At 44.8% G+C, this 21,136-nt stretch overlaps 1 pseudogene; it reads left to right on the plus strand.

Moving 5' to 3' along the window:
- Positions 1 to 1,130: 1,130 nt before the first annotated feature.
- The window catches only part of LOC141246302 (translation factor GUF1, mitochondrial-like), a 48,696-nt pseudogene continuing 28,690 nt past the window's right edge, over positions 1,131 to 21,136 (plus strand).

A 21,136-nucleotide genomic window follows, 5' to 3' on the forward strand; every position in this document is an offset into this window, starting at 1 on the left:
AAAAAAAATATCTTGTATAAATCCAATCGTGTGGGTGATGGAATGAAAAAGATGAAACGGCAGAATCTCTGGATTTTTTTTTGTTCACTTTGCCTCACCAAGAAAAGTAATAAAAAGAGATCAGAAAATACTTATAAAAACTACAGCTCTAACTGCAAAAAAAAGCCCAGATACAGCAAATCTACTGGAAAAAAAAGAGATTAAAAAAATTGTAAAAGTGACGATTATCCCACATGCACTTTGTCACCCAAGGATCTGCATAAACTGCAGCCGGCCCATCTCAGCACCACTTCTTCTCTTTGTTCTTTTTTCTTATGGCATTCTGTGCCTTTTTAAAAGGGTTTTTTCATCATTTTTTTAAAGTAATTTTTTCCAAAGCATTTCAAATTGTGTATGACCCTGTGCAGGATATAATAGACATTTTAGCACACTAGGAATATTCTTTTAGTGCCACTAGATGGCACTCTAATCCTGCGTCCAGTAGTGACGCTCCTGTTGGTGCTGCTTTCTATGAAAATACATGTATGTTTGGTGCCCAGGAGAGTGCAGAGCAAAAAGGGGATTCTGTTATTAAAGCAAATAAAATGTCAATATTGTGTTATGGAAAGTTCTGAAAATTAAAATACAATTTTGTGTTTTTATTGCCATTCAATACAAATCTGTTGTGGCCGCACGATGGTTCTCAGCTTGTTACAGTGCGATTAGTAGAGCTCTCTGATGTGGTATTTAGGCTCTGGGAAGTTATCAACAAATATGTTGCTGGATCCAAATTAGTTTTAGATCCAAAATTCAGTGTTGACTAATCTCACAGCATTTCTGACTTAAATGAATGTAACTTGATGAAATACTATTTTGCTGCATGCAGCCACCACCAGGGGGAGCTGTTGACATGTGATTATGTACAGCTAATATTGGACCCAACCGCAGCAGTAGAAGTCTGTCTCCAGTGAGCGCCCTCTAGTGCCAGCTGTATATAGCTGTAGTGAACACATGCAGTGCTGGGTCCCAGAGCCGTTGCTACCTTCTTTTATGGTAGATTTGTACCTGATATTCAATGTAGAATTTGAATCTGCACTAATTGTGATGTTATATTACTCTCATTGTTTCCTAGATATGCTGAGCAAGTAGGTTATCTAATCGCTGGGATGAATGACGTACAGGAAGCACAAATAAGAGACACTGTGCATTTACTGAAGCAGCCAGTGGAGCCTCTGCCTGGCTTTAAGCCTGCGAAACCCATGGTGTTTGCAGGTGAGTTGAACCCTAATACAAATTAAATGGTCGCTGTACTTGATCTTATTCGATAGATAATGTGCAAAATCCCTTTATGAAGTTCAATTAAGTTGGAGTTACTTTTCAGGGGTTAGATAACATAAGTGTCGGCCGCTAGGGTCTCCCTTCTGTCCAAGTGTAATTTGTCTCTAGCAGCAGAAACCCCCCTATATGGATTACCGGAAGTGGGGCTTGGCCTTTGTCTCTCTGCTCCTCCCTGTCAAACTGTATATGCAGGCATAACAGAGATGCAGCCTTTCAGTTAATTGTAGGCATCTCATTAAGCAATGGCAGAAGCAATGCATGCTGAGTAATGAGAGAAAGGATGTCCCAGGACCTATAGTGCTGACAGAATGCTGATAATGAGGAATCGTCCACTCCAAAAGAGTGGATGGCTAGTTACAGAGCATGTGTATTGGTACTGTTCCAGGACCTACTGTTTTATCTACAGTCCATTTAGAATCAAAACTCTGTTCTACATAATATTGTACATGGAACAAAGTATTATGCCAATGTAACGGCAACACACATCGAAGTCAAAATCTAAGCAGAATTACACCTATAGCCCCCTCAGACTATGCAAAACACCAATTGAGCTTGAAGAACTTCAGCTCAAGTGCTCAAAAACTGTGTAACGGGGTCATAAAGCTATTGTACAGTATACAGTATATATTTTATTAGCGTAGTATTAAACCCTGTATTACAAGAGCACTTAGTTCAAGATTCAGCCTCCAGATGGAGTGACATCAGAGATTAGACACATCTGCAAGAGCGTCCTCAACAATGAATGTATAGTCAATCACATGGACTATACGTGTAATCTATTAGTACAACAGTATAATGAGTGTTGTGTAGAGATGAGCGAACCCGAACTGTAAAGTTTGGGATTCATACCGGACACCTAGTGTCCAATGCTGAACTCCGAACACTCACAAGTTCATTTTAAGAAAGAGAGACCCCTAGCTCTTACTACGACCATTTTACAGCAGCAAAGTTTGTGTCTCCATTGACTTCTATGGGGTTCGGGTTCAAGTTCTGGTACCCGAACCGAACTTTGGACTAAAGTTTGGTTGAAAACGAAAATCCACGGGGTTTGCTCATCCCTAGTGTAGTGTGAATTCTACATATTTTGTGCCTGAGTGCCAGTATTGAGGAGAGCCTTACCCATTATGTGCCTGCCACTCTCCTAAACACGCGTTTCACTTTTATAGCTTCTTCAGAGGGACACAGAGTATACCAAACACTGCCCCCCAGGCACCAGATGTAACCCACAGTATCAATTCCTTTAAGGCTAAAGTTACAGCTATAGAATAGATTGACCTTGACAATTCAAGTGCTTTCTCGTGGGAAGTATGTGCACCTCCCGATCATTTCAGTGGAGAGCGACCATTCCCAGCCACCTCTATTGAGAATCCATGACAGGCACAGGCGCTGTACCCTCGCCTATCACACTTTAGTAATGCTTCTAATTCCTTGTAACGGCCAGGAACGCCTCCACGATTGGATTAGGAACGGTGATCACAGAGTAGATAAATGCCAGAGAACATTTATTCTGCAGCCGCATTTTTCATCCCATTAGACTCAGCCTATTTTACAGAAGCCGAGATAATTGAGGAGAGATGTAAGGAAGGAACCTCACGATACACCAGGACTAGTCAGCTCAGAGCCGTGACGTGTGGGCAAGGTTTTTGCTACATTGTCGGGAATTTAGGGAGTGCTGCAGCAAGGGGGTTGGTAATGACACGCCACCGTGATACATAATGCATGGACTGTCTCCTCTCATTTGTTCTTTGAAGCTTGTTTTCCTCGTGAGTGATGCTCGGCGCATGAAAAAAGCCCAAACAATTAACATCAAATGGGTTTTCTGCGATTTGTAATAAATATAGCAGAGAGATGGGAATCTAGGAATGATTACATATGGAATAAAAAAATAAAAGACCTTCTCAATCTCTGCCCTTTGAAAATTGCGGCTCTCACGGTCCCTGCTCACTTCCTGCAGTGACCACATCCAGTATATCATTCATATGGACACTTAACCCCTTTCTGACCCAGGGCATATTAGTACGTATCTGTGCCCTGGGCCTTATGGGCCTGATACGTATTAATACTCCCTGGCGATTTCGCCCGCACACAAGCGGTGCGGGCGAGATTGCCGCCGGGGGTCAGCTGATTGTTACAGCTGACACCCTGTGCTATGTTATCCCAAAAAGGTCAAAAAGATTATTACCTCCAATCAAAATTTATCAACACAAAAACCTCAGGCTATAAACCCACGGTTATAAGGAAGCAAAAAGAGAAAAGACTCGTAAAATAAATAATTTATTTCAATATTTTTTAAAAATACTAGTAGAAGTTAAAAAACAGGAACCTTCAAAACAGCCCACAACAAACATACATCCCTCTTGGCTATTACAAAAAATTCAATCAACACCCTATTTAAAATAATAGTATATTACATCTGTAACTAATATTGCACATGCCTTTTTAGTAAAGTGCTATAGTTGCTGAACAAAGTGTGTATACACATTTAAGGAAGCCTTCAATAATTAAAGTGCCAATGTGCACATATACACATTTAGTAAGCAGAAAAAGTGCAAAAAAGTGTACATATAAGTAGAATTCAAGGCAGTGCAGACAAATACAATAATATATATACTCTATGCAGCCTATTCACTCAAGTAGTGAAGTTAAACCTGTAAGGCGGATGCATTAGAGTAGAGACTTTTTTTTTTTTTTTCCAAGGGTTACTTACATAATGTTTGCAAAAGAAAGAAATAGCCTGGGGGGATATGCCGTTGTAAACCCCGACGACGCCCTTTCGCCTTCAGCTGACACCCTGTGCTATGTGCAGGGAGTAGTCCCGCACCGCTCCCGGCACATTAACCCCCGAAATGCTGTGATCAAAATCGATCGAAGCATTCCGGTGACAAGAGGAGGTAAGCGCTATACTTGCCTTCTCTGCTGGCGTCCAGGGGCGTCTGAGTCCAGTGCCGGATGTTGCCATGGTGACCCGACGTCATCATGACAACATCCGGGTCACCAGGAGGCAGGAAGTTGCTTTGGTCATGCGCAGTGCACGACCAAAGTAACTTCTCCCTGTGCAGCGCTGACAGGCTGCATGGTATAGGGAGCTGCTGCTCTCTATGCCATGCAGGCGATCAGGCTACAAAAAGTGAAAGTCCCATAGTGGGACAATGTGAAACAATAAAAATGTCAGAAAGTAAAAAAAAAAAATTGTAAAAATATTTTTTTAAAAAATGAAAAAAATAATAAAATAAAAATAAAAATATATTGTACCCATAAATAAATAATCTTATGGGAAAAAAAAATAAACCAATAAAAGTACACATATTTGGTATTGCCGCGTCCGGAACGACCTGAGCTGTCCTGCTAGTTAACCCCTTTAGTGAACATGGTAAAAAAACCCAAAAAAACGAAACATAAAGCGATGTTTTATCATCATACCGCCAAACAAAAAATGGAATCAAAAAGACGAATGTAAATAAAAATTGTACCACTGAAAACGTCATCTTGTCCCGCAAAAAACAAGCTGCCATACAGCTCCAACAACCGAAAAATAAAAAAGTTATAGCTCTCAGAATAAAGCTATGCAAAAACAATTATTTTTTTCTATAAAATAGCTTTTATTGTGTAAAAGCGCCAAAATCTAAAAAAAATATATAAATGCAGTACCGCTGTAAATGTACTGACCCGAAGAATAAAGCTGCCTTATCAATTTTACCAGATGCAGAACGACATTAAAAACAAAAAACAAAAAATAATTCCTGAATTGTTGGTTTTTATTTATTCTGCCTTCTAAAAATCGGAATAGAAAGCGATCAAAAAATGTCACATGCCCGAAAATGGTACCAATAAAAACGTCAACTTGTCCCACAAAAAACAAGCCATCACATGACTCTGTCAGCCGAAATATGGAAAAATTATAGCTCTCAAAATATGGCGATGCAAAAACTAGTCTTTGCAAAAAAATGCGTCTTTTATTGTGTGACAGCTGTCAATCATAAGAACCCGATATGAATCTTGCATCGCTGTAATCGCACCGACCCAAAGAATAAAGACGTCTAATCACTTATACTGCACGAGGAACGGCGTAAAAAATAAACTTTAGGGTTAGGGTTGTGCTAGGGTTAGGGTTGTGCTAGGGTTAGGGTTGTGCTAGGGTTTGGGTTGGGGTTGGGATTTTTTCAGAAATAAAGAAAAAAAAATGATGACGATATGGCGACTAGTGAGTGCAAGTGCTCGCTACTTGAGTTTGCATCGGGTGCTTGCTTATGCACCGAGTATGGCGGGTGCGCGAGTGTCATGCTTGAGTCTCCGCCCCAAATGTTTTGCAGCTGTTATACAGCTAAAAAAACCTCGCGGGGATTGCCCGAGCATGATGCACGAGCTATCCCCGCATGTTTTTTTTTTGGGTGTCTAATAACCGTGAAACATGCGGGGCAGGGACTCGAGCATGTCACTTGAGCACCCGCGATACTTGGTGCATACCCGAGTACCTGATGAAAACTCAAGTAGCAAGCACTTGCACTCAAGACTTATGACAACTTATTCAATATGATGACCTAATGTTATCAAATTCTGTGTCGTACTTCTGGGTTCAAAATGTTCACTATACCCCTTGATAAAATCCTGGAGGGGTATAGTTTCCAAAAGGGAGTCACTGGGGAAAGGGAGGGGGTGGTTTCCACTATTTAGGCACATCAGGGACTCCACAAACGCAAATTTTACAAATCAAAAAGTCAAATGGCGCTCCTTCCCCTCTGAGCCCTGCCGTGCACCCAAACAGTGGTTTTCCCCCACATATTGGGTATCAGCTTACTCAGGAGAAATTGCACAACAAATTGCATGGTGCAATTTCTCCTGTTACCCTTATGAAAATGCAAAATTGGGGGATGAAAAACATTTTTGTTGGAAAAATGTGAAAATTTTATTTTTACTGCTCAATGTTATAAACTTCTGTAAAGCACCTGAGGGTTCAGGGTGCTCATCACACATCTAGATAAGTTCCCTAAGGGGTCTAGTTTCCAAAATGGGATCACTTGTGGGGGGTTTCCACTGTTTAGGCACATCAGGGGCTCTGCAAACGTAACATGGTGTCCGCTAATTATTCAAGCAAATTTTACATTCAAAAAGTCAAATGGCGCTCCTTCCCTTCCGAACCCTGCCGTGCGCCCAAACAGTGTTTTTTCCTCAGATATGGGGTATCTGCGTGCTCATGGGAAATTGCACAACAAATTTTGGGGTCCATTTTTTCCTGTTACCCCTGCAAAAATAAAAAAATTTGGGTCTAAGGCTGTGTGCCCACAATGCGTTTTTTAAGCGTTTCCGCAGCGGCAAAAATGCTGCAGAAACACATAAAAAACGCATGGTAGAAGGCCTGCCATGTTCCCCAATGATAATCCGCATGTGCTGTGCACATGCTGCGGACATTTCCGCTGCGGATTATCATTGCGGAAAAAAACGCAGCACTACCAATTATTTTGTGGAAGTGCTGCGTTTTCGCCGCCATTGACTTGCATTAGAACGCATGCATTCCGCTTCACTAGATAAGGACATGCGGAATGCATGCGTTCTAATGTGCGGATGGTACCCAGGTCTAGAGGAGAGGTGACTCTCCTCCGGACCCGGGTATCATAGAAACTGTAAAAAAAAGAATAAAATAAAAAATAAAGATTATATTTACTTTCTGACGGCCCCAGCTGCACTCCTCCTCTCATGCCGACAGATCGCGGTACACTGAAGGACCTGCGCTGACGTCATAGTCATGTGACGGGTCACGCGACGCTGATGTCGACAGGTCCTTCAGTGTACCGCTGCCGGCAGCCAGGATGAGCGCAGCAAGACACCGGGGGCCATCAGAGGGTAAGTATAGATTTATTTTTTATTTTTTACCATTCTTTCGGTCACAGTATATAAATCCATGCCGTTTGCGTGGGTTTATATACTGTGACCAAGATGACAAGCACTTTCCAAGTGATGCTAAAATCGCTTGGAAAGCGCTTGTCAACCCGCATACGGAAATGCAAGTGAAGAACGCTTTACTTCCGCATGTCCCTGGCAGGAAAACGCAAGTGCAATCCGCATGCGTTTTTTTCTGCCAGGGAGATGCAGAAACGCTCAGGAAAAATCCTGAGCATTTCTGCATCGTGGGCGCATAGCCAAAGTAACATTTTTGTGAAAAAAAGTTAAATATTGATTTTTTTCTTCCAATTTCCAAAAATTCCTGTGAAGCACCTGAAGGGTTAATAAACTTCTTGAATGTGGTTTTGATGACCCTGAGGGGTGCAGTTTTTAAAATGGTGTCACTTTTGGGTCTTTTCTGTCATAAAGGCCCCTCAAGGTCACGTCAAATGTGATGTGGTCTCTAAAAAAAATGGTTTTGTAAATTTTGTTGTTAAAATGAGAAATCACTGGTCAACTTTTAACCCTTATATCTCCCTACTAAAAAAAAAATTTTGTTTCAAAATTGTGCTGATGTAAAGTAGACATGTGAGAAATGTTATTTATTAACTATTTTGTGTAACATATCTCTCTGATTTAAGTGCATAAAAATTAAAATTTGGAAAATTGCAAAATTTTCAAAATTTTCACCAAATTTCCGATTTTTTCACAAATAAACGCAAGTGATATCGAAGAAATTTTACCACTATCATGAAGTACAATATGTCACGAGAAAACAATCTCAGAATCAGCGGGATCCGTTGAAGCGTTCCAGAGAAATTACCTCATAAAGTGACAGTGGTCAGAATTGTAAAAATTGGCCTGGTCATTAACGTGCAAACCACCCTCGGGGGTAAAGTGGTTAAAGTGTATCCATCGTTTTAATTTTTATTTCATAAATCAATAGTTTACATGAAAATAAGAAACTTTGTAATATATCTTATCAAAGAAATTTGCTTCTATATTTGCTAAAATTGATCAGTCATCATCAAGTCTCAATTCTGAGGATTTAAATTTGTATTCAGTGAAGACAGACTTTCCCATTACTGAGATAGGAGATGGCAGCTGCTTCTGATAAGGGGGAAAAGCTGTCTCAAGCTCCTCCCTCTTCCTGCCCACATAGAATTGTATCAGTAGCAGCTGCCATCTCCTATCTCAGTAATGGGAAAGTGTCTTCACTGAATACAGATTTTACCTCAGAGTTTCATAATGAATGATACATTTTGGCAGAGAATGAAGAAAATTACAATGTTGTTTAATTTCATGTGTACTATTGATTCATGAAATAACAATTAAAACGAGGGTTACTCTTTAAGATAATCGGGAGCCTTAAAGGTCATGTGCTGGAGATGTCGGCTTCACTGCTGAAGCCAGTACCTTAGTCACATGAATGATGTACGGAAAGTCTGCAGGAAGTAAGCGGAGACCAGTGCGGACTACCGGAGCAATAGTGATGGAGCCATGGGGGGAACAAAGAGGAGAGAATAGGGATTTTGAATTGAACACCTTTCCTGCTGTTTCCTGACTTTTTGGAAAACCATTTTAAGCTATGTGCACACGGCGTCTCTTAGATTTCGGCACCGCCACATAGATTTCCCAGACAAAAACGCTTCAGGAAGACCGCGACGGTCGTTTTCCTGAGGTGTCTTTTCCAGCGGCTTTGCAGCTTTTTCACTTTATACTGGTAACTATAGAGAGCAGGCGGCTTCCTAGCGAAAGACGCTCAAAGAATGAACCTGTTCCTTATTTTAACCACTTCAGTTTCCGAATCCTAAAGTGGTTAAAAGACATAAGACAGAAGATGTGCACAGCAATGTTGCTTTGACATTGCTGTGCATTATGTTCATATTATGGGGTGCTTTATCTGGCAGATTCTAGGCTGAAAAAGACGCCATGTGCACACACCCTTGGGGTAAGTTCACACACAGTATTTTGATGTGGATTTTTTTATGTGCATTTATTGAGTGGCCATACCCACTCCCAGTTGAGTTCTGACCACTTTTCAAAAACTTGGCAAAGTGGTCCTAGACGGGCGAAAAAACACACAAAATTTTAAGCAATTTTACACTAGAAAACAAACGTAAACTGCTGGATGAATCGGCCCCTTCTTTTTCTGAAGCAGTCAAAAAACTCAGTGTGAACATCCCCTAAATGTGGTTTTTGGAGCAGAATCCACTTCAGAATATTGTGGGAACATACCCTACTGGTTTCTTTTAGCTTTCTGTTCCAGGAGTGTTTCCAGTTGACCAATCCGAATACAGCAATTTGAAGAGTGCGCTGGAAAAGCTGACCTTGGACGATTCAAGTGGGTCTGTTAGTTGGGACAGCAGTGCAGCTCTGGGTGCTGGCTGGAGGTGCGTCTACTACTGCCATTATCTGACTTATTTTATATCACTATATATTTTATTTCAGTCATTTCCTATACTTATGATGAAAATATACCATGCGGGCATTAATGTGTCCTACAGTGATCATAAGAGCACAGTTATCACCTACTGGCCGATTAATTGAGCATTAGATAGACATTTCAATAACTTTAATTTCTGAAAAGGGGTCATTTGTGAAAGGTAATTATTGATTTAGTGTGTAAGGCTGAAAAAAACCATCTTCAGCTCAGAAAATTCTTCTGTAACAATGATCAGGAGGAAAGCAAAAAAACGTTACAAGGTAAAGGCCAATTTTTGGCAGAACAAACCACTGGCTCAACAATTCATCTTGGTAATGTGTTAACCACTTGTATATTATACTCACGAATGGTATCTAGTCCCCTAGTGAATTCAGCATTGTATCACGCAGAGAGTTGCACAGTCTCACGCTCTTACAGTAAAGAATCCTGGTCTTGGCCCTTTTGTTATAGATACGGTACTGAATATATTACACTAGGTCACTCCTTAGCATTTCTTTTTAACTAATAATTTAATAATAATTAATAATTTTAACTAATAATTAATTGTATTACTCTTTCCTTGTATTGCAGTCCACCTATTCCATCTTTACTTTAATTTCCCACCTTGTACTTGCTAGACTTCGGCTTTGTCTTTCTTGCACACTGGTGGCCAAATCTGTGCACCATGTTCCATATGGAGTCTGACTAGTGAAAATGTATTTTTCATTGTTAAATCACATTTGTCACTTCTCGGCCCAAACCTCCAGCTTATCCAGATATGTTTGTGACATATTATCCTGCAATTCCATAGGTAGGATTGTCATCAGTACAGTATTGTGTAGATCTGAATCCTCATATCCTCATCAATACACATGTACATGTACACATGAGCCTGCTGGACTTCCCATAGAGAAGTCAGAAATGGTTTATTATCACCTCTGCCTTCCTGATTGTTTCCTAAACAAGTGCTATAGTTTAGGAAGCTATGACGGTGATCATGTGAGTACCGGTTGCTGGCAGCATGCGTTGCTTGGTTAGCCCCAGATTGACTCAGCAGTTTGCAGGAAGTTGAATTTTGTCATGTTTTATTACTGAATTCCCCTGTAACTGGGCCTGGCATATAAGCCCCAGTTACAGGGGAATTCAGTAATGACAAAATGAAGACAAAAGTTATTTGGATGACTGAACCAGAGACATTTTTAGAGATCTTAAAATCCCATGTACGAAAAAGAAAAATTATGCCTGGTGATGATCAGAAATGATCTGGTCTTGAACTGGTTTGTAGTCCATTCTACGACCTGCCTTGTGTATAGTAGGCAGTGCAAATAGCCTGGTGTTTCTCTGTTATGATGGACACCGCGTTACTGGTATTTTCCAGACCAATTTCTATTAGAGTGGTGGATCCCTATCGAGCACTAAGTAGTTTCCCATTTTATTAACACTTTTGGTATATTTGCCTCTCTATATAAATTATAACTAACGTTCATGTCCTGCACAGGTTGGGCTTCCTGGGGCTTTTACACATGGAGGTGTTTAACCAGAGACTGGAACAGGAATACAATGCATCTGTCATAATGACGTCCCCTACAGTCCCATACAAGGCTGTGCTGTCCTCTCCAAAGCTGATTAAGGTACTTTCTGTCTATGGCTTCCATGATGCAGTAATGCCTTATACATGGATCTGGTGGATCATAGGCTGCAAAACGTAACCACTCTGCGCTGTATTGTGGGCCACTCTGATTTGTTGTGCCATACGCCAAAACTAACTATCAGGGTGTTTCATTACTTCTGGGGGAAACAAAATCAGTAAAATTGGACTTTGATGTTGAGATGTTGACATTTTTTGTTCAGTATTTGCAGTTAAAGTGGTTTTCTGCTACTGTAACATTAATGACCTAATCCCAGCACTGGTTATCAATGTCAGATCGGTGGAAGTCCCAACAACTGGCATCACCAACAATCTGCTGTGTGCAGCGGTGGCCAGATGGATCCACACCGCTCCAGCACGCTGGTCACTAGTCACTGCCGGGTTCTGCAGATCGGCTCCAATTGTATGATCCCATCTAATTTTCCACATTATTCCTTTAGGAATATGGAGAATCGGAGATTACTATTGTAAATCCATCTGAATTTCCTGACAAATCTGTAGTAAAGGAATATCTTGAAGCTATGATTTTGGGTACAATTATTTCACCAGATGACTATCTTGGAAAGATCATGTCACTGTGTCAGGTCAGTGACCATTGGATCACAAAGATTTGAGGTGATATTATTGGGAAATTATATCATAAACATTAATTTTGCAAACACATTATATGTGTTATCTTAAACTCTCCATATGTTAAAGGGGTTGTCCAAGACTTAGATATTGATGACTTAACCTTTGGATGGGTGGAGGTCCGCAGCAGCTCCCCCGGCAGCTGGGTGTGCACAGTATACGGAGGTGGAACACCTAAGCTCTGTACATTGTGTAGAGACCGTTATCAGGTTCTGCAGCTCTGCTCTTATTTACTTCAATGGGAGCTGAGCTGTAGTACCTGAGAATGTCCACTACGTGGTGTCCTGACTCCATACACTGTTCACTTTTGGGTGCCATGTGAGCTGCAAACAATGGATCAGTGGGGTGCCGAGTGTAAGAAGCCCCCTGATCTATCAAAGTCCTAGATAACCCCGTATTATACAAGGACGGCAGATTATAGGAAATGTCACCCTATTTTGGAGTAGATGTAGCAAAACTAATGTAGGAGCCAAGTGGAGCAGAGACACGTAGCAGGCAATTTGGTTTCTGACACCCTCCATTATATCAGGTTTCCACTCCCTTTTAATGTAGCGGTCAGTGGCGTACCGCCAATGGCGGCAGACCACGCGACTGCTATGGGGCCCGTGAGCCGGGGGGGCCCCATAGCAGTCCAGGGGTGGACATACCACCGCCAGTGCAGCTGCACCGGGTCCCCACCATGCAGCTGCACCAAGGGGCCCGCAAGGTCCTGCTGCTCCCTGCACGTGGCAGTCAGTGAGCGATCCTTGCAGCTCCGCTGCTGTCAGGAGGAGAATAGCAGCGGAGCTGGAGGGTTCATCCTCTGCTTCCTCCCTGACCCAGGTGCATGCAGCTTGATGACGTCATCATGCAGCGCGCCTAGGTCAGGAAGAAAGCTGCCGGCAACCAGGAGGATGCTGGAGGGGAGCGAGCTGAAGTAAGTTGTTTTTTTTTTCGTTTTTTTTTACTGAAATGCTGGGGAGGGGAGGTGGGGGAGAGCAATGATGGGATGGTGGGGCTGGGGAGAGCAATAATGGGGCTGATGGGGCTGGGGAGAGGAATGATGGGGCTGGGAAGAGCAATAATGGGGCTGATGGGACTGGGGAGAGGAATGATGGGGCTGGGGAGAGAAATATTGGGGCTGGGGAGAGGGCTGATGGGGCTGGGGAGAGCAATAATGGGGCTGATGGGGCTGGGGAGAGGAATGATGGGGCTGGGGAGAGGAATAATGGGACTGATGGGGCTGGGAAGAGCAATAATGGGACTGGGGAGAGGAATAATGGGGTTGATGGGGCTGGGGAGAGGAATAATGGTATGGTGGGGCTAGGGAGAGCAATGATGGGGCTGGGGAGAGGAATGATGGGGTTGGGGAGAGCAATGATGGGGATGGTAGGGCTGGGGAGAGCAATTATGGGATGGTGGGGCTGGGGTGAGCAATAATGGGGCTGATGGGGCTGGGGAGAGGAATAATGGAGTTGTTGGGGCTGGGGAGAGGAATGATGGGATGATGAGGCTGGGGAGAGCAATGATGGGGCTGGGGAGAGCAATGATGGGGCTGGGGAGAACAATGATGGGGCTGGGGAGAGCAATAATGGGCCTGGGGAGAGCAATAATGGGGCTGGGGAGAGGAATGATGGGGCTGGGGAGAGGAATGATGGGGCTGGGGAGAGCAATAAGGGGGCTGATGGGGCCAGGGAGAGGAATGATGGGGCTGATAGGTTTGAGAAGAGGAATGATGGGGCCGGGAAGAGCAATAATGGCGCTGATGGGGCTGGGAAGAGGAATAATGGGATGGTGGGGCTGGGGACAGCAATATTGGGGCTGATGGGGCTGGAGAGAGCAATGATAGGGCTGGGGAGAGCAATGATGGGGCTGATGGGGCTGGGGAGAGGAATAATGGCGTTGATGGGGCTGGGGAGAGGAATGATGGGATGATGGAGCGGGGGAGAGCAATAATGGGGCTGATGGGGCTGGGGAGAGGAATAATGGGGCTGGGGAGAGCAATAATAGGGCTGATGTGGCCGGGGAGAGGAATGATGGGGCTGATATGGCCGGGAAGAGGAATGATGGGGCGGATGGGGTTGGGGAGAGCAATAAAGGGGCTGATGGGGCTGGGGAGAGCAATAATGGGGCTGATGGGGCTGGGAAGAGCAATAATGGGGCTGATGGGGCTGGGGAGAGCAATGATGGGGCTGATGGGGCTTGGGAGAGCAATGATGGGACTGGGGAGAAGAATTATGGGGCTGATGGGTCTGGGAAGAGCAATAATGGGGCTGATGGGGCTAGGAAGAGGAATGATGGGGCTGGGAAGACCAATAATGAGGCTGATGGGGCTGGGGAGAGCAATGATGGGGCTGGGGAGAGGAATGATGGGGCTGGGGAGAGGAATGATGGGGCTGGGAAGAGCAATAATGGGGCTGATAGGGCTGGGGAGAGCAATGATGGGGATGGTGTGGAAGGGGAGAGCAATGACGGGGGTTCTGGGAGAGAGCAATGACGGGGGTGCTGGGAGAGAGCAATGATGGGGTGGTGGGAGAGAGCAATGATGGGGGTGCTGGGAGAGAGCAATGATGGGGGTGGTGGGAGAGAGCAATGATGGGGGTGCTGGGAGAAAGCAATGATGGGCGTGCTGGGAGAGAGCAATGATGGGGTGGGGAGAGAGCAATGATGGGGGCCTGGGAGAGAGCAATGATGGGGGGCTGGGAGAGAGCAATGATGTGGGTGCTGGGACAGAGTAATGATGGGGGTGCTGAGAGGAAATGATGGGGGTGCTGGGAGAGAGCAATGATGGGGGTGCTGGGAGAGAGCAACGATGAGGGTGCTGGGACAGAGCAACGATGGGGGTGCTGGGACAGAGCAATGATGGGGTGCTGGGAGAGAGCAATGTCAGGGGTGCTGGGAGAGAGCAATGATGGGGGTTCTGGGACAGAGCAATGATGGGGGTGCTGGGAGAGAGCAACGATGAGGGTGCTGGGACAGAGCAATGACGCGGGTGCTGGGACAGAGCAATGACAGGGGTGCTGGGAGAGAGTAATGATGGGGGTGCTGCGAGAGAGCAATGATGGAGGTGGTGGGAGAGAGCAATGATGGGGGTGCTGGGAGAGAGCAATTATGGGGGTTTCACTTTGCTTGTACTGTGAAGCCTTGTATGTTTTCTGTGTGCACATAGCCTTACAGTTAATTGGGGAGAGTCACAGAGACTGAAAAATTTATATTATTGGCTGGTGAAGATTATAGTTAATGGGGGGCACAGTGCTGCTTATCACTTAATATTTTGATTACTAAGTGGCTAATAGTATATTAATGGGGGGGGTACATATCTGTATTCAGGGGCGCAGAGCAGGGGAGACACATGTATGCATACAATATGTGACCTTGTTATTTTCTAGGCTGGAGATCATCGTGACAAGATGAGTCGTGGCTGGGGGATGTCGACATGAAGGTCTGACCAGATGGAGAAGAAGCAGCAGAAACCGACTCTGATCAGATGAGACGTCAGCGGTAAGTGCCTGGATGTAAATATTATTCTGTATCTGCACTGTGTGACTTGGAGTGATAATGTTCTCTGTAAAATCCCTTAGGCTGCATTCTCACATTTGTGTGAAATGCCTGTGTGCTGCCAGATTTTTTATCGGCTGGTCCACGGACTCGTACAGTTTTATAGATCCATTCACACATCCATGAAAATCATGGATCTGAGAATGAGATCTGTGAGGGTCAGAGAATGTCCTGTTCTGATCCGATTTTGAGGATTAGAATAGGACATGCTCAATGCGTCGGTAAAACAGGGCAGCACACCGACACTGCACACTGATACAGGAATGTAGTCTTATTATGTATATCACAGTCCCTTAGTATATAGTGTATTCACTTATTATGTATAGCGCCATCCTTAGTTATATAGTTTCCTCTTTTATTATGTATAACACCCTCCCTTATTATGTACCATCCTCTCTAGCGGCTCACAGTTGGGGGATAATACTGTGTTGGGTTCAGCATAATTTACCCTGGGAGTTGAGGTGGGGTACAGTAGGGTCATTATACTGTGCATGTGGAGGAATTCACCATGGGGGTTTCATACTGTGTTTGGGGGGCCCTTTTATTGGCACCACACTTTATGGGGCAATGAAAGAGAGATCTAGGACTTCAGCTGGAGGAAAATCACTATGTAAAGGATGGAAAGTTGTGAGATCTGATCTTTGGTGACCCCGACAATTATTTAAATTTTTTTTTTGGGGGGGGGGCCCAATTAGAGCTTCTGCTATGGGGCCCCATGATTCCTATGTACCCCCTTGGTAGTGGTAATGTATGTAGAAATAACGAAGACCGGATATACCAATTATAAGTCATTGGGACCCACAAGGATTCATTTTGTTTCATTTAGAAGACTGATCTCTTGGTTTATGGCTCCATGAGGAATGGCAGTCGTGATGCCAATGTGAACTACGTTCCAATAAAGCCAATTGCTTGTTTCCGCAGACCCGGTGAGCAGAGCAGAAGAGCTTTCTTTACATAGACGAACACCAGATCATGATGAAATATTTGTTCCCATTGAAGGAAGTTGTGGTTGATTTTTATGACAACTTAAAATCCTTATCTTCAGGATATGCAAGGCGAGACCTACAAAACCATGCAAAGCCTTCACCCCTTCCGCCCGGCCTTTGCTGTTCCCAAAACAAGATATATCTATATAGTCGAAAGATGGTACGATTGTTCTACATTTTCTTCTTACTCAACTCCAACTCCAAGAGACTGACAGTCTATTTGGTCAAGTTTGAGGCACATTATCACAAAAAGATCAGAATGCCCCATAAGGTAATCTCCTAGGGCCTCCTCTAGTGGTCTCGGACTCTTCGAGGAATAAGGGGCTTATGAGGTTTACCTTCTCCAGCAGCAATAAATGAGAGTACATAAAACCGTACACCATAGCAGGGTGTACATAATCGGGAAAGGAGAGCAAGAAACCAAATCCGTTCCAAGGTCTCAATCTTGACAGCGTTTAGCAACCTAAACCTTGTGAATCTCAGTGGTGCTAGGCCAGGAGTATCGAGCCAAGAAGCCCATAGGTCTTCACGTTTTTGCAGAGAGCCTGGAAGCTTTTGTTGATACGGAGATCACATGCACTGTGTTCATCATAAAATATTAAACTTTACAATTTACAAGATATAAAAGGAAATTGTATTTTCTACCAGCTTTACATAACTCAATAGAACAGGAGATTGTTAAAAAACAAAGCAAAACACCTTGTAATATATCTGATCAGAGAAATCTGCTTACTTATCCACTCCCCCTACCTCCTGAACTTGTCATAAAAAAAAAAATAACTCAAATCTAACTTGCTGAGAGAAGACGGACAGCAGGCTCACTGTGGTGTCGTGACGCTGCCCGTTATACTCTATGGAGAGTGGAAGGAGGAGTGAGACACAGACTGAGGAAAATGAGGACTGAGCTTCCTCTTAAGTGTTTTACCTTACATAAGAGCTGGATGCACAGCTACACAGCTCCGTACTGCTGTATAATGTTCTTCTGTCAACTTCCCCATTGCCCTGTATTTTATAAGCCCTTGAGGGCGGGGTCCTCTTCTCTGTACCAGTCTACTTGTTATATGTATATAACCCTGTTCACAAGTCCAGCACCCACAAATTAATGGTGCTTTAAAAAGAAATAATAATAATGTCCTCCATGCCTTTGCTTTGTCATCTATGTGCTAACTAGTGTTGAGCCACCCCCGTAGTGTTCGAGTTCGGTTCGGTTCGTCGAACACCCGTATGTTCGACGAACTGTTCATCGAACTGTTCGACGAACACCTTCGAACACCGTTAAAACCAATGGCAGGCAAACAAAAACACATAGCAACACATAGAAAACACATAGAAAACACTTCAAAGGTGTCCAAAAGCTGACAAACTGTTCAGAAGACACAACTAACACATGGAAAAGTGACAAGTACATATAGTCATGCGAAAAGAAAAGAGGTGGAGGAGTAAAAGGAGGGGAGACACAGATATAGGCATGTCATGCCCTTCTAAAACCAAAAAAGTGCGAAGCCGACATGGCCAGTCCGTTCCTGCCTGTGCGACCTCCGTGTCGCCGTGTTTGTGCCAGAGCTGCGTTGGACCCTGACGGCCAGCCCCCCTCTCCCAATACTGGTGCCTGTCCGCTGGTGGGTTGAGCGAGCCCCCCTGCGGTGGAGGCAGGTCTAAGCTTTTTCATTTAAATTGTCTCTCTAATTTGAATGAGTACACTTTAAATCCTTTTACAAGGATCTATTGGAGGGCAAGTCTGATGCCAGCAGCTGCTGGAATTCCAGCTCCAATAGCGTCCACTAAAGCTTCTGCAGTTAAAAAGCTTTTATAAGGATCGAGCTTGGCGGTCCACCGCAAGGCATCCTACCGTCAGTCCCAGCCCCTGTGCCTTGGGGTGCCTCCCGATGCTCTTCACTGAGTATCCTGGGGGCCCGAAGCATTTCCTTTGAAAAAATTAAGTGTCCAAACTACAGGTAGTGTAGCTTGCTTAACAGCTGGGATAATCCGCTGACTAGCAGACACTGCTACTAGGCACAAAGTATTTCCTGGGCTAGATGCAGTTAAAAATTTGTAATTAGATACTCTCGTTGGATGCTGAGAAAGCATTCCATAGAGTCTTCTGGCACGCCATATATTATTCTCTTAAAAAGCTTGGGGTAGGGGTCTAGGGGACCTTTTTATAGCCAAAATCACAGCCCTGTATCGCAATACATCACCTAGGCTGAAGATAAATGGAACTGTAGCACCCCGAGGGCTCGGTTGCTACAGAGGTATTGCACCTCACCCAGAGGTGTGATATCTCACTCTCAGGTAAGGATGGAGTGTGGATCAGGACCCCGACACCTGCATGCATTACACCACATTGCCGTGGGGCAGGGCGACCAATATGCCCCTGAGATGGGCACGACAGTCCCTGTCCCTGGCTGGAGTGGGGGGAGGGAACACCGAGGAAGGGGAACCCTGTAGTGCAGGAGCAGGGAGTAAGCAGTTCCTGGGTGCATTGAGAAGGGAGTATAAAAGGTGGGCACCATCTTAGTTCAGTGCAGAGAAGTCTGAGCAGAAGTGACAGGGAGCAGGGGCTCTGCATGAGCTCTGCTCCGGAGGCTGGCCTAGTAACAGAGGCCCAGGCCTGGAAGAGGGAGAAGGAAGGAAGAGGAGCGGAGAAAGCTCCAGGAACGAGGAACGAGGGGATCCCAGGGGTGCGGACTGGCGAGTCGCCACCGCACGCCCGAATCCACCTGCGTGGAGGGGTCAGGCCAAAGGGGGAGACCGGTCCCAGAAAGTAGTGGAGGCGGGAAACGACCCTCAGCTAGAAACTGGAGGCTGTGACATTTTATGTGGCGCAACCCCTCGCTACACCCGCTAGGAAGGCACCACATAGGGTCAGGGAAACTGGCGCCAATTTTACCAAGAGGAAGCCCAAGGCAGCCGGACAGAAGCGTGGTCACTGGTGGGGTAAGAAAGGCCAGAGAAAGCACACACAAAGGGGGTCCTGTGAAGCGCTCCAAAGTTATCTGGGAGTTGGCCGAGCCCCTCACTTGGTGAGCACAGTACGACGTGGGCAGCCGTTACCTGCAGATGTGGTCTGGATAATAAAAACTGTGAGTAAAGGCCCTGGACTGCATCACTGACTCTGTGTCGTTACTGCTGCTGCCCTGCACCATCACCCCCATCCTCCGCATACACTGCCCTGAGGCTATACTCCTCCCGTGGGGAGTTATACTATGCTCTGCTGCACCCACAACACCAGCCTCAGCGGTCTGCCCTGCAGCGGCGATTCACTCTGACCGCAATCCACGGGTGGCGTAGTCGGACATTTAAACATCAAGACCACATAAATAGTTCCGCCACTGGTTTGACCGCCCTGAGCAACGGAACCGGGTCGCAGCCACGGAGACTACAACCCCCAGCATCCACCAAAAAGGGTCCGGCTCCGGGTGTCCCAAGGCCCAGGGGGCGCGTCAGAACATTTTCATCACCTTTCATAATCACCAATGGGACAAGGCAGGGATGTCCTCTGTCCCCTCTCTTATACATCCTAGTGACGGAGCACCTGCTCTCATCAATTCGCCATAACCCCAATATTAGGTGGATTGAGGTGGGAGGCACCGAGTACAAGTGCTCTGCATTTGCTGATGATGTTCTAGTATATATCACTCAATCACATATATCCATCCCTGCTGTTATGGCTGAAATAGATCACTTTGTTACATGGTCAAATTTTAAAATCAATGCAGCGAAGTCTGAGGCCCTCGATCCCTCCCCAAATCCATACAGGATTCCATCCAGTCCAACTTTCCCTTTGCCTGGCCCTCACAGGGTATCAAATACTTAGGAATTCGTATTCATAGAGACCTCTACCGTCTATGTTATCTTAATTTTGGGCCCTTTATTGAACAACTCCATACAGACCATGGTTGGCAAGTTAGAACTGTAAGATTCACTACATGAACCACTGGTGTTTTGTGGAAAAGCACATGAACACTGTGTTCCAAATTATTATGCAAAAAGTGTTTAGGAGTGATAAGGGAAGAATTTTTTTGTTTGTCAGTTAAACTTATTGATGGTGATGTGTGTCAGGGCTCTTTATATCACTGTAAGCAATTGCAGACACCTGTGCTAATTAGTTTGGCAGGTGTGTCCAATGAAAGGCAAGACTACTTAAGAAGGCTGTCCCACATTATTAAGCAGCCTACATTTTCTGCCAAAATGGGAAAGAAAAAGGATGTGTCGGCTGCTGAGAAGCAACAAATTGTGGAGTGTTTAGGTCAAGTACAAACAACATTGCCAAGACACTTCATCATGATCATCGCACAATCAAGAAGTATGTAGCTGATTTACAGTACACACGTGTGCGTGCTGATAAGGGAAAATTGAGGACTCTTTCCTACAGGCAATTACGTCAGGTTAAAAGAGCGGCGGCAAAAAAGCCTTGTCATAGCAGCAGACAAGTTTTTGAAGCTGCTGGTGCCTCCAACGTCCCCCGAACAACAAGATGCAGGGTCCTTCAGAGGTTTGCAGCTGTGCGTAAGCCACCCTGTCGACCTCCTCTATCCACTGTACACAAGCAGAAACGGCTCCAGTGGGCCAAACAATACATGAAGACTGACTTCAAAACTGTTTTGTTCACCGATGAGTGCCGTGCAACGCTCGATGGTCCAGATGGATGGAGTGGAGGATGGCTGATTGATGGACACCCCATGCAAACACGGCTACGGTGCCAACAAGGAGGAG

Source organism: Phyllobates terribilis, unplaced genomic scaffold, assembly GCF_046119375.1.
Source record: "Phyllobates terribilis strain yellow unplaced genomic scaffold, ASM4611937v1 Scaffold_2425__1_contigs__length_132829, whole genome shotgun sequence".
NCBI classification, from domain to species: Eukaryota; Metazoa; Chordata; class Amphibia; order Anura; family Dendrobatidae; genus Phyllobates; species Phyllobates terribilis.